The sequence below is a fragment of the Anomaloglossus baeobatrachus genome, chromosome 4 (assembly GCF_048569485.1).
Source record: "Anomaloglossus baeobatrachus isolate aAnoBae1 chromosome 4, aAnoBae1.hap1, whole genome shotgun sequence".
Classification (NCBI taxonomy): domain Eukaryota; kingdom Metazoa; phylum Chordata; class Amphibia; order Anura; family Aromobatidae; genus Anomaloglossus; species Anomaloglossus baeobatrachus.
The window spans coordinates 301,990,582-302,004,453 of NC_134356.1; positions in this window are offsets into that span (position 1 = coordinate 301,990,582).

Genomic DNA, 13,872 nt, shown 5'->3' on the forward strand with positions numbered 1-13,872 from the left:
TATAACAGGTAGCTTGAACCATGTGGGGTCGGTTTCTCTGATCCCGTTCCCCGGTTCTCCTGTTGCTACTGTGTCCCGAACTTTACGGTCAGTGAGGTCCTGGATGGTCCCCTCACTGTGCAGATTTTATCAGGTCTACCTGGAGCATTTGCCTGACTTAGGATTCTGTACCCCGTTAGGGCTATGGTTCTGGGAGTACTCCACCGGCAACCACACGCCTGGGCACTCAGGTCACCGTTACACTCTCCTGTCAGTGCTCACATCCAACTCCTCTCACTTCCACTGACTGACTGTCTGACCCCTCAAACCTGGTAGTCGTCTAGTGGACTAAATCGGCTCCACCCTTAGGTGGCCATCCACTTGGTCCAACCCTAGCCTGTCACCAGTCTTTGGGAATGGGGAACAACAGGGATTAATTTGAATGTTTTATTGTTACCGGCACTGGTCTTCTGGATTCCTGGGGGTAGGCCCTGCATCCTTGACAGAACCTTGTAGCTCCTGATGGTTTCAGGGGTGCTACATTCCCCCTTGGTTAATACCGGCACATCCTCGGGCTGCAAAGGGACACAGGTTAACACTTTTATTGTACATTTTTAAACATAAACATTCTTCCCTTGCAGGGGAGGCATTTTTTTAAATGTTACTAACTGGAGTCACCCACCACCCAAAAATCCTGGTCCCAAAACCCCTATGAGGATTGTCACCAGTTTCCATGGTGACCATGTCTCAGCCTCCTCTGCTGCAGACCCTTCCTGCGACTATTTCCTCTCCTTGATGGTGGTGTCAATGAGGGTCTTTTTGGCAAGGTTGTACTCTGGTAGTAGGCACAACTGGTGCAACTATTTACAGGAAAAGGTTTTTACTGCTGCCTGTCCTGCAGTTTTGATCCTTATTTATCAAACATTATTTAAACCAGGTTAATCAACATTTTTCACACATTTAAATTACTCTTACTTTCTATATTTACACTATTATTTACATTATGACACTTATTTTATGCATTTTTCTGTGTTGGGCACCTATTTTCTGTACCTGAACGGAGGTTGTCTTACGTTGCTACGACTAGACCTACCTAACCCTGGTGTCTCAGCTGGTCTCTGTTGTGCTCTGGTGTCTGGTGCAAGTGTCCCTCTAGTGTCTCTAGGTGGGCTAAGTGGTTGTCTGTGACTTCTCAGTATCTGGTTGAACTGACTGATGTACTGCTTGTAGGCTTCTCTGTTTCTACTACAGCAAGTGGTGCTTTGGGAGCTTGAATTATCTCCTCCACTGGTTGTGGGAAAGTGATCACTGGTAGAATTGTGGCTCCATTGTACTGAAGCCAGTTCTCAGGAAAGTCTCCAAGTACTGTGGGTATCTCCTTTTCTTTTTGCTCTGGTACTTGAGGTATACTTGGAACTTCTTCCTTGGGTCTCAATTGCTATGGACATTTCTTCAAATGATCCCTTGATACTGTGGACGAAGTTTTTCCTTTATCTTTGCTAATCACGCAAGCTTTCTTGTTGTCAGATTTAGAAAGTAGCACAGTGTAGGGTTCTGCTTCCCACTGATCATCGAGTTTGTGGACTCTTCTCTTCCTTATTAGAACGATTTCTCCAGGTGTTAAAGGAACAGCTTGTGCATTCTTGTTATAGTCCTTCTCTTGGTTGTCTTGACTCCGGTTCAAGATTTTTCTGTCACATTCTTGTATTCTTTTGTACTGCGTTTGACGATTAGAATCCCAATCAGTACCTGGTGAATTAATTTCTGGAATAACAACTTCCATTTCAAGATCAACTGGCAATCTTCCAAGTCTTGCTCTAATTGGATATGCTGGTGTACATTTTGTTGAACTCACAGGAATTTTGTTGTATATATCCACTAAATCAGGTAGCTTTTCTGGCCACATGTTCTTTTCTTCTAGTGGTAAAGTTTTCAACAAATCAATGATGACTTGATTCATTCTTTCACGCATGCCATTAGTTTGTTCATGGTAAGATGTAGTATGAATCATCTTACATTCATAGAAGTTGCAGAATTCTTGGAATATTTTAGCTTAAATTGCAGAACCTTGATCTGTTAATACCTGTCCTGGGTATCCGTGGGGTCTACAAAAGTAAGCCTGGAAGGTTTTTGCTGCAGTCTTTGCTGTCAAGTCCTTCACGGGAACAACCACCAAGAATCTGGAGTAATGAACCACCATTGTGAGAGAATAGGTATAATCTGTCCGACTAGATGTTAACTTCACATTATCCAGGGCTACAATCCCCAATGGCTGCTTGGTGACAATGGGCCACAGCGGTGCTCGTTGACTGTCGCGGTCTTTCCTTCTCAGGGCAAAGGGACCACAGTTTCTGCACCATTTTTCTATAGAGGTTCTCATTCCAACCCAGTAGAACTGGTCACGCAGCAATGCTTCTAACTTCATCCAGCCAATGTGTCCTGCTCAATATTGGTAGGCCTCCAGCACCATCTGGATGTGGCTTTTGGGTATTACCACTTGACATACCCTTTCATGGGTTTTAGGGTTGGTAACACTTCTGCACAGTTTACCTCGGTGGATACACAGCCTTCTCCTCTCTCTCCACAGGTGTTGAGCTTCAAGTAGAGCATCAGGTCCAGGCACAAGTCTGGTTGTTTGATCAGTTCTTTGACCAACTTCACTGCAGGGTCACCATCCTGTGTTTCATTCCAACCGTGATGAGCTAACGGGTTCAATGCAGCCTCTTGATACTTGTTACAGGATTGCCGATACTGGGAGGCACAAGGGTGGTGGAAAGCTGGCAATTCGATCTCTTCTAGCTCATCCACATCTTCTCCCTCCTCTGGTAAGTGAGGCATCCTGGATAACGCATCCGCGTTGGCGTTCTTGCGACCAACCCAATACTTGATGGTGAAATCATAGTTCATTAGCCGGGCCACCCACCATTGCTCCAGTGCACCTAATTTTGCCATATCCAAGTGGGTCAGAGGGTTAATGTCTGTGAAGAAAGTGAACTTCGTGGCTGCCAGATAGTGTTTGAACTGCTCTGTGACAGCCCAGACCAAGGCCAGGAACTGCAACTTGAAGGAACTGTAGTTTTTAGGGTTCCTCTTGATAGGATGGAGCTTCCTGCTTGCGTAGGCAATCACTCTTTCTTTGCCATTCTGCACTTGAGATAGAACAGCTCCCAATGCCACATTGCTGGCATTGGTATACAGCACAAAGGGTAAACTGTAGTCAGGATACGCCAGAATCTCGTCACCAGTCAGAGCTCACTTAATCTGTCTGAAGGAGTTCTCTTCTCCTTCATCCCATTCAAATGGAGGACCAGAAGTCTTGCCCTTCATGGCCTGGCCTACTAGGAGTTCTTTCAAAGGCGCTGCCATCTTCGTATAGCCCTTTATGAACCTCCTGTAGTATCCTTCCAGGCCCAGGAGCTGACATACCTCTTTGACGGTGGTCGGTCTTGGCCAGTTTTTGATGACTGTAATCTTTTCTGCGTCTGGTGCCACTCCTGCGCTGACCATGTGTCCGAGATACTGGACCCTGGGTTTTAACAGATGGCTCTTCAATGGTTTCAACTTCATTCCGTACTTGGAAAATGCCTCAAATAACTCGGCTACATGTTCCAGATGTTCCTCGTAGGTTTTCGAGTATACGATCACATCATCCAGGTAGAGCAGTACTGTTTCGAAGTTGCGGTGTTCAAGACAGCATTCCATCAACCTTTGAAATGTTCCAGGTGCGTTACAGAGTCCAAATGGCATACTGTTGAAGTCACACAGGCACATTGGGGTGGCGAATGCAGTCTTCTCTCAATCCTCTTCTGCGACAGAGACTTGCCAATAGCCACTGGTGAGATCTAGGGTGGAAAAGTAGTTAGCAGCCTTCAGTGCAGCTAGGGATTCTTCTATGCGGGGAATTGGATAGGCATCCTAATGTGTTATTTGATTGATTCACCTATAGTCCACACACATCCTCATGGTGCCATCCTTCTTTTGACTAGAACCAGTGGAGCTGCCCAGGGGCTACAACTGTCTCTAATAACATCAGCCTCCTTCATGTTCACTTCAAACGGACCCTGAAAACTCATCTGTTCAGAAATGCCTATAATCTACAATGACCTCACTGCCCCACCACCGTGCAGAGCTGCCGCCCCACCACCGTGCGGAGCTGCCGCCCCACCACCGTGCGGAGCTGCCGCCCCACCACCGTGCGGAGCTGCCACCCCACCACCGTGCGGAGCTGCCGCCCCACCACCGTGCGGAGCTGCCACCCAACCTACACCCCACCTACTGTCTCCTCCCCAAAATCCTTTAGGATGTAAGCCCGCAAGGGCAGGGCCCTCTTCCCTCTGTGATAGTCTGTCTATTGTAACGTGTATATGTATTCTGTATGTAACCCCCTCATGTACAGCACCATGGAATCAATGGTGCTCTATAAATAAACAATAATAAATAATAATAAATGTTCCTCAACATCTCCTTGGCACACTGGTAATGGTTAGGTGGTATAGGTCTGTATCTTTCCTTTATAGGGGGATGATTTCCTGTGGGTATATGATGGTGTACCCCTTTTATCCTCCCAAAGTCTAGTGGATGCTTGCTGAAAACGTGTTCCTATTCCTGTACTACCAGGTAAACCTCGTGTTTCTGGTGTGTAGGGGTGGAATCAGTACCTACATGCAGTTCTTGACACCAATCCTCTAACTGCTTTTGGGGACTGTCAACCTCAGCCTATTCTGATGAGGTCAGGGATTCTACTGTCTGGAAGGAGTCATCTGTTACAGTGAACAATTTGGCAATGGTGGTGTACCTGGGCAATTTAGTTTCCTCCTCCCCACAATTTAACACTCGTACGCGTACTCTTTCCCGGCAGACATCAACCACTCTCCTGGCTATCAGGACTGTAGACCAATTCTCTGAATAGATGGGCTCCACCATTGCCTGGTAATCCTGCCCTTTGAGGCCTATTGCCGCCCGACACCAGATCATCATTTCACTGCGTGGGGGTATCACAATGGGACCAGAGTCTATTACCCATATATTACCAATTTCCCTACCAGACAGGTTTACCTGTTGTCTCTGCAGGAGGGCTCTGATTTCTCTTTGCAGGACAATCTGCTGACCAGCACCCGCAGTTTCAGCAATTTGTTGGAGTAAGAACAACACTTTCCCCAGACAATTTTCAATCACATTTGTACCCAAAATTGTCTGCGGATTACTATCATTGGCATCAGTTTCGACTACAATCAGTCCTTGGCCCTTTAACTCTACCCTCACCACTTTTATGGTTACTTCCTTAAACCCAATCTGAGTTACTGGTAGTCCATTAACAGCATAAATAGTGAGGCCCGAGTCCGGACGGGTGAGCTCAGTATCTGACCAAAACCTCTTGTAAAGTACATAAGGGATGGTTGTTACCTGTGAACTGGTGTCCAGCAATGCAGAAGTGGGAATTCCGTCCAGGCTGATGGACAGAACTGGTTGTCCTTCTACATACCGGTCACGCCAGTCATATGGGCCTTGTCTTATTTCTGGGGGTTGGCCCTTGGCCCCAGGGTTTGCCGGTTTAAAGGACACCTTCCTTCAAAATGGCTGGCCCTGTTGCCACAACAGCAGATGGGTTGTCCAGACGAGTCATAGAGGTCGCTGCTCCTCCCTCTGGACAATGGGATTCTCCTTCCTCACATCCATGGGACATCCTCAGGGAAGTCGGCTAGCTGGATCCTCTCCGCCGGCTTGGGTTCTGGCTTGAGCTACATCACTTTTAGGATCATGGCCACATCCTTGCTCAGCTGTTGCACCTGGGAACACAAGTCAGTTGGAGCACCAGGGGGCGCAGCCTGTTCATTAATCGCTACCACAGTTAAGAAGGAGGGATCCACTCTTATAGGTGAGGTACTGGCTTGCCGGAACTGGGGGGCAGAGTCTGTGGTTGTAGGGGATTGCAGGGCTTTTATGGCCTGGTCTTTTAGAACAACAAAGTCCAAATCCGGGTGTTCCAGGGACCACAGGCACAGTTGCTTACAGTCCTCCACTAATTGTAACCCTTGCAGGAACTGTTCAATCATCATTTTGTTCCCATCTGGATCACTGATGGGGTCTACATGTTTCAAGGTCCGCAGTGCTGTTTGTAATCGTAACGCATAGTCTCTGATGCTATCCTGTGGCCTCTGCCTGCAGTTGTAAAATCCCATTCTTAGCTCTCCCTCCACATGGGTTTCAAAAGCAAATTTTAACTTTTCAAAGACGGTAGTCACTGATTCCCGTTGCACATCCGACCAAGTCCCTACTTACAGCTCTTCTGCACCCGTTAACCGTCCCAGTACAACAGATGTTCGTTGCTTGCCAGTTATTGCATGCATATCCAATAAGATGCATATTTTCTTTTTGAACCCTAGTAAGGCATCCGGTTTTCCATCATACTGGGGCAGCCACGCCGCTCCTGGGACTTACGGCAAGGTGATCAGCATGATTGGCGCCACCGCTCCAGGCACTGCCGCTTGCGCTACCGGAGCAGGCCCCTCTGCATTCCCGTTGCCAGGTGCCTGCATCTTCCTGTCCCCCTTGGTTTTTCTCACCACTCTCTCACGGGACTTGAGTACTTCGGGAACTTCCGGGTCAGGTTACTGCCCCCTTCCGCCCACGCTTGCAGGAGTCATTGACAGGATCCCCTTTCGCGCCTTTTTCACCACTGCTGTGGCACAGTCACCTTTTACACCAAAAATTGGTAGTGGTTTCGACAAGTAAAACAGTCCATAAACACAGTCTATAAGGCACACGTCACCCGGTGTAACTGGGTCCAGTCCAATCCTGTTCATGACACCAGGAAAAGTTGTGTCGCCCCAGGGCTATGGGGTACTTGGTCCCGGGCGATGTATTGCTGGGGAGATGTCACTGGGTGGCCGTTGCCTGGTTACGCGACCCTGGGGGGCACTTTTAAAAATAGGAATATTTACAGTGGATTTGAAATAAAAGTTTTTGTCATGACGCCACTTGTGGGTTGCGGCTATTTAGTGGACCTGCCGCTACACAGTTCTCACTACTGGGGCTGGTGTTAGTTGGCAGCCGGATGTTGGGCCCTCCGCAAGTAAGGCCAGGCCCCAGGGGATAGATGATGTTGTTGGGTGTGGAAAGAAGGTAGGCCACACAAGGGATTGCAGTGTAACTGGTTCCTTTACTCACAGTATTGTGGTAGCTGGTAACCCGAGGAAGGCTGGTCTTGACCGCTGTTCCCCTTAGTCCCACTGCCGGTGTGGTGACCTGGTGACTTGTTTCCCCTAGAACTGTCTCTGGTTGGTGGATCCCCATGGCTTTTTAGCATCTGAGGGTCCCCTCCTGGTAGTCTCTCAGTCTCAGTCTATATAACAGGTAGCTTGAACCCTGTGTGACTGGGTTCTCTGATCTTGTTCCCCAGTTCTCCCGTTGCTACTGTGTCCCGAACTTTATGGTCAGTGAGGTCCTAGATGGTCACCTCACTGTGCAGATTTTATCAGGTCTACCTGGAGCGTTTGTCTGACCTAGGATTCTGTACCTCGTTGGTGCTATGGTTCCAGGAGTACTCCACCGTACTCCACCGGCAACCACATGCCTGGGTCCTCAGGTCACCGTTACACTCTCCTGTCAGTGCTCAAGTCCAACTCCTCTCACTTCCACTGACTGACTGTCTGACCCCTCCCACCTGGTAGTCGTCTAGTGGACTGGATCGGCTCCACCCCTAGGTGGCCATCCACTGAGTCCAACCCTAGCCTGTCACCAGTCTTTGGGAATGGGGAAAAACAGGGATAATTTGAATGTTTTGTTGTCACCGGCACTGGTCTTCTGGGTCCCTGGGGGTAGGCCCTGCATCCTTGACAGGATGCAGTAACTTGTAGCTCCTGATGGCTTCAGGGGTGCTACATTTCCATTGATGGAATTATAGAGTATGAGGTGCAGGGGATCGTGGATTCTTGGAAGGTCCGGAACTACATCTAATATGAGGTTCATTGGAAGGTTATACAGACTCAAGCGGAGATCCCAGGTTCCAGCTCATTCTGAGAAGGCCAATCATTTGGTCAGGGCCTCCAATTTCAAGTTTCCTGGGGAACATAGGGGTCTGATATCCCCCCCTTAGAAGAGGGCATACTGTAACAATTCTGCTACTCAGTGCATCTAGGACGCCATGAGTGGACGTTTCTCGTGGGATTCAACTGTCAGTTTGAAGAGTGACAGCTCAGTCATCCAATCTGATTCTGGGAGATGCTGGGTTTATTCAGGTGTTCCCTGTGATCGTCCAGCTACTTAGCTGAGCACTTTCTCCCACACCAGTCAGTGCCAGTGCACTTTCTCCCACTGCCAGTCAGCATTCTGCTCAGTGGTGCTTGTTTGCCTGTATTCCTGGGCTCTGTTTGATTGATCTATTACTGCCTGACCTTGAACCTTGCTCTGAACATCCATTTACCTAGCTCTTTGCTTTGATTTGCAACCCTTCTGATATTATGACTCCAAATAGGGCTGCTAACTGTGTGTTGTATGAGTTGTGGTGTGCACCGGTGAATGACCCCCATCTTACCCGGGATGAATACTACACCTCGGCTGAGGTGCAGTACCCTATGGCGCCTGAAGCCTCAGGGGCACCACAAAAGCACAACAGTGTATACCATTATTAGCTATAAATGCCACACTGTCTGCCTTTATGAACCATAACCTGTACCATGGTTGTCCCCTCTTCACTGTTTTCTCTTTCCTTCTCGATATCTCGACACTGTCCCTCTGCCATGCAAACTTAACTTCATATTGTGTCCCCATTTCACAATGCCCCCTTTCCATATCCATACTGGGAGCCCTCCTCATACTGCGCCCCATGCTGCCCTCTCCAAACTGTCTCATATTCACAATAACCCCCATTATATACTGTACTATTGTCACCATCACAGACCCCCATATATCATATGATGTCCAGCACGGCCCTTTATTTATAATAAGATTCTCCTCCAGAGAACTCCATATAGTATGATGGCACCAACAGTGTCCCATGCAGTATAATGACACCCCCAGTTCTTGATGTAGTATGATAACTCCCACAGCCCCTTGTACACAGTGTAATATCCCCCACAGCACTCAACACAGTATGATATCCACCATAGTCCTCTATCCAGTATGGTCACCACTGCTCCTAGCAGGGACGTAACTACCACGGTCGCAGAGGTCGCGACTGTGACTGGGCCCAGTAGCTTAGGGCCCCACTCTGCAGATCAGCAAGCAGCTCCTTTCTGTCAGAGAGGAGCTGCGCTGTTCTGGAATACACCAAGCGGCGGCCGCTACATGACCCGGTGCTGCCGCTGACATCGGGCCCCCCTTCCTGGTATCAGCGGCAACGGGTCCCCCTTCCCCTGTCATTGCGCACAGCAAAAATGGGGCGTGGAGTGGCCTGTGCAGCTCCACGCATCGTCATTCTCCCCCTGTGCCTGCGCGGTGACATCACTCCTGTGCAATGGCTGTGCTCAGAGCACAGAGCGCAGGGCGGGAGGATGCCGACGGCAGTAACAGGGGAACAAGGAGAAGTGAGGACGGAGCAGCGCTGGAGCTGGAGGTAAGAACTTGTTTGTTTTTCTTTGTTTTTTTAAATATCAGTGCGTACATGGTTGCCAGAGGCTGGGGGGGTCTGCATTATACATAGAGCATGGGTGGGCTGCATTATACATAGAGAATGGGGGGCTGCCTGCATTACACATGGAGCATGTGGGGGCTGCCTGTATTATATATGGCGCATATGGGGCTGAATTTATTATACATGGAGCATGGGGGGCTGCCTGCATTATACATGGAGAATTGGGGGCTGCCTGCATTATACATGGAGCATGGAGGGGCTGCCTGCATTATACATGGAGCATGGGGGGCTGCCTGCATTATACATGGAGCATAGAGGGCTGCCTGAATTATACATTGAGCATGGGGGCTGCCAGCAGTATACATGGAGCATGGGGGGCTGCCTGCATTATACATGGAGCATGGGTGGGCTGCATTATACATGGAGCATGGGGGGCTGCCTGTATTATACATGGAACATGGGGGGCTGCCTGCATTATACATGGAGCATGGGGTGGCTGCCTGCATTATACATGGAGCATGGGGGGCTGCATTATACATGGAGAATGGGGGGCTGCCTGTATTATACATGGAGCATGTGGGGGCTGCCTGAAATATACATAGAGCATGGGGGGCTGCCAAAATTATACATGGAGCAAGGGGGCTGGCTGTATTATACATGTAGCATGGGGGACTGGCTGCATTATACATGGAGGTCTATGGGGCTGCATTATACAACATGACGGACACCTTATACATGGACTATAGTGGTGCATTATACATGAAGGTTTAGGGGGCTGCATTATACATGCATTGAGGTCTATGGGGCTGCATTATACATGGAGGTCTATGGGGATGCATTATACAACATGAAGGACACCTTATACATGGATAATAGGGGTGCATTATACATAGAGGAGTATGGGACTGCATAATACAAAATGAAGGACCCCTTATACATGGACTAGAGGTGCATTACACATGGAGGAGTATGGGGCTGCAAAATACAATATGAAGTTTTATGGGATTGCGTTATAATACATATAGGACTATGGGGGCTACATTACAAAATATGGAGGTCTATGGAGTCTACCTAATACATGGACTATGGGGGTGCATTATAAAACATGGAGGACTATGTGGTGCAGTATAATATATGAAGTACTATGGGGTACATTAAAATCTATGGAGAAATATGGGGTGAATTATAATACATGGAGAACTATGGGAAATTCATTATAATAATTGGAGGGCTATGAGGGCTACTTTATACATGGAGGACTATGAGGTGAATTATAATACATGGAAAACTATGGGAAATGCATTATAATACATGGAGGACTATGAAGCTGCATTCTAATATAGGAAGGGTTATGTGGGACCCTTTATACAATATGGAAGGCTATGTGGGGGCCATTAAAATATTTGGAGAACTATATACAAGGGGGGACAAAGATACAAGCATGGAATGGGAACATTTTGTGCTGAGGGAAAAGGGCTCCTTCCCTCAGCACCCAGCTTTCCATGCTCTGTTATACATCTTCTCTCAGCACCCAGCTTTCCCATGCTCTGCTGTTCATCTTCTCTCAGCACCCAGCTTTCCCATGCTCTGATATGGGAAAGCTGGGTGCTGAGAGAAAGATGTATAGCAGAGCATGGGGAAGCTGGGTGACGAGGAGAAGATGGATATCAGAACATAGGAAAGTTGGGTGCTGACAGAGGGATTTCAGATCATGGGAAATCTGGGTGCTGAGGGTAAGAGCCAAGTGTCAGCGTCATTATCCCATACCTTGATTGTCATTGTCCCGTACCCCAAGTGTCGGTGTATGTGGAGGGGGGCCCCGGTCCGAACTTTGCACCGAGGTCCATCAAACTCTAGTTACGCCACTGGCTCCCAGTATAATGTCATTTTTACAGCCCTTCATTTAATGTCTCCACACAGCCCCTAATGTAATTTTCTCACATAGCCTCTCATTTAATGTCCCCACACAGTTCCTCATTTGATGGCCCCCTACAATGCCCATTTAGTGGCCAGGTAATATAATAAATATAACTTATTGTTACATAATCCAGTCTTCCTGTACACAGCGACTGCTGTCTGCTCTTCTATCTTGTATACCAGTGAGCGCTGGATGGGGCAATGCAGTGATGTCATCGTTCCTCTTGACATCCACTGCATGCGCCATGTCCGACAGTGTGCAGGCCAGAAGTAGCCTGCATTTTGATGGGGTTTTGATGGGGTTCCTGGTATAGTAGGGAGCTATTTACAGTGTCTCTGGTCCTGTTCCGGTCACCACTCACATCAATTGTATTCGCATTCAACAGATGCAAACACAATTGAGTGGCTGAGGCATATCCAGAGAGAGGAGTCAGATGTGTCAGTGACTCACAGACACTGCTCACTGTGCTTGCGCCTAGAGGGAGTTGCCGGACGGCCGCAGGCATTCAGCAATTCTTTTCAAAGTGCTCCGCCCTGTGGTAAGCAGAAGGTAGTGCCTGAGGCAGGTAATTGCCCCTTGTCAAGGCCCTTATCTGTGCATTTAAGGCTAATCCACAATAATGTCTGCAAAATGCAATGAAAATTATGGTAACTATAATAAAAAAAATAAATAAATGCACAACCAAAAACACACCAAGCTAATACATTGCTCTATGCAGTACTCTGAATGCAAATCAACACTTAGAATTAGCATTCGTGATCATAATAACTGATCTAGAAGTAAATACAGAGCCCAGCGATGCAGCCACCATGCAGAGAAAACTCTATCAGATATTAGAGCCAAACAAACTGCTGGAGGTGAGGAAGACAAAACTCATGCTTCTGCTCATGCTGGGAAATTTGGTGTCATACAGTCTACCTTATATTGCTTACATTATTATATTGTCACTAACCTGATTATTTTCTTGAACAGAAAACATCCGTATTGTTTTTCGGTCAATTACACATAGTAGCATTTACATTTAAGCAAATTTTCAACAACACAATCACAAATTCAACTGGATATCATAGAGAGAATAAGAGAACATCAGCCTACGTACACGTGAAATGTTTAATACCAGATTACTTATTGGCAAAGGTGGGGGTATTCTTCAAGTCGCTTTTTGGCAAAGCTGAAGTTGCGTTTTTCCTTTTTGTTAGTGACGGTTTCTTTTTCCTGATCACTTTTTACAAAACTAGGGAAGTGTTTTTATTGATTTTTGTTATTACTTTTTGTCAGATTTCGCTTCTGGATGACTTTTTAACAAACGTGTTGGTGGTGGGGGGTATTTTGTTATGACAAAGCTGGAGGGGGTGTTTTCACAGATCACTTTTTGGCAATGGTGTGGGGTATTTTTCTGAATCACTTTTTGGAAAGCAGGGTGTGGGTGAATTTCTGGATTACTTTTTGGTAAAAGTGTTGGAGATTTACATATTAAGTTTTGGGAAAGCTGGGAGGTGGAAAGTTTTTACCTAGTTTTTGATAAAGTTGCAGGGGGGTGTTTCCATATGACATTTTAGCAAAGCTGGGGGGGGAGGTTACTTATTGTTTTTTTGTCCGGGTTGCTTCCCAGATAAATTCTTGGTAAAGATGGGGACATTTTTTTTTCCATTTTCAATTTTGGCAAAATTGAGGTTGGTAGTTACTCATTAATTTTTGTCAGGGTCGATTTTCCCATCACTTTTTTACATAGGTGGTGGTGGGGGGAGTTTTTCCGGATCGGATAACTTTTCAGTTAAGATGGTAAATTGGGGGTATATTTCCATATTACATTTTGCAAAACCTGGGGGAAGGGGGGTTGCTTTTGCTCATTACTTTTTGTAATGATCATTTTGCAAATCTCCCTTTTGGCAAAGGTTGGGAAATATTTTTCCTTATTTCATTTTGGCAAAATTTAAGTTTTTTTACTTATTACTTTTTGTCAAGGTCGATTTCCAGATCACTTTTTGGCAAAGTAGGTGGTGGTGATGAGGGGGATTTTTCTATATAACATATTATTCAACAACTGCCATCTGCTGTTCACAAAGCCTTGCCAACATGTGCAATGTGGAGTTCCAGCATGTGGGCACGTTACACATTAGTTAGTGAGCTGGAACTTGCAAGATCTGCTGCAGCACTGCCAAAACAGCGGCAGCTGCAGCTGAGTTGCAGAAATGGGTGCACATGCTGTGTACCTTCACAAGTAATTCAGGCAAATCTGGGTAGGTTTTCAGAAACCGCTGTACAACTAAGTTGAGCACGTGGGTTAAAATGCAGCGTCCCTGGCCACAAGCACTTTTCCACCTGTTGATGATTAAATGGACGTTCCCAGTTCTGCATTGGTCAGGGCACTGGTGATTTTATGAGACACATGCTTGTGTAAGAC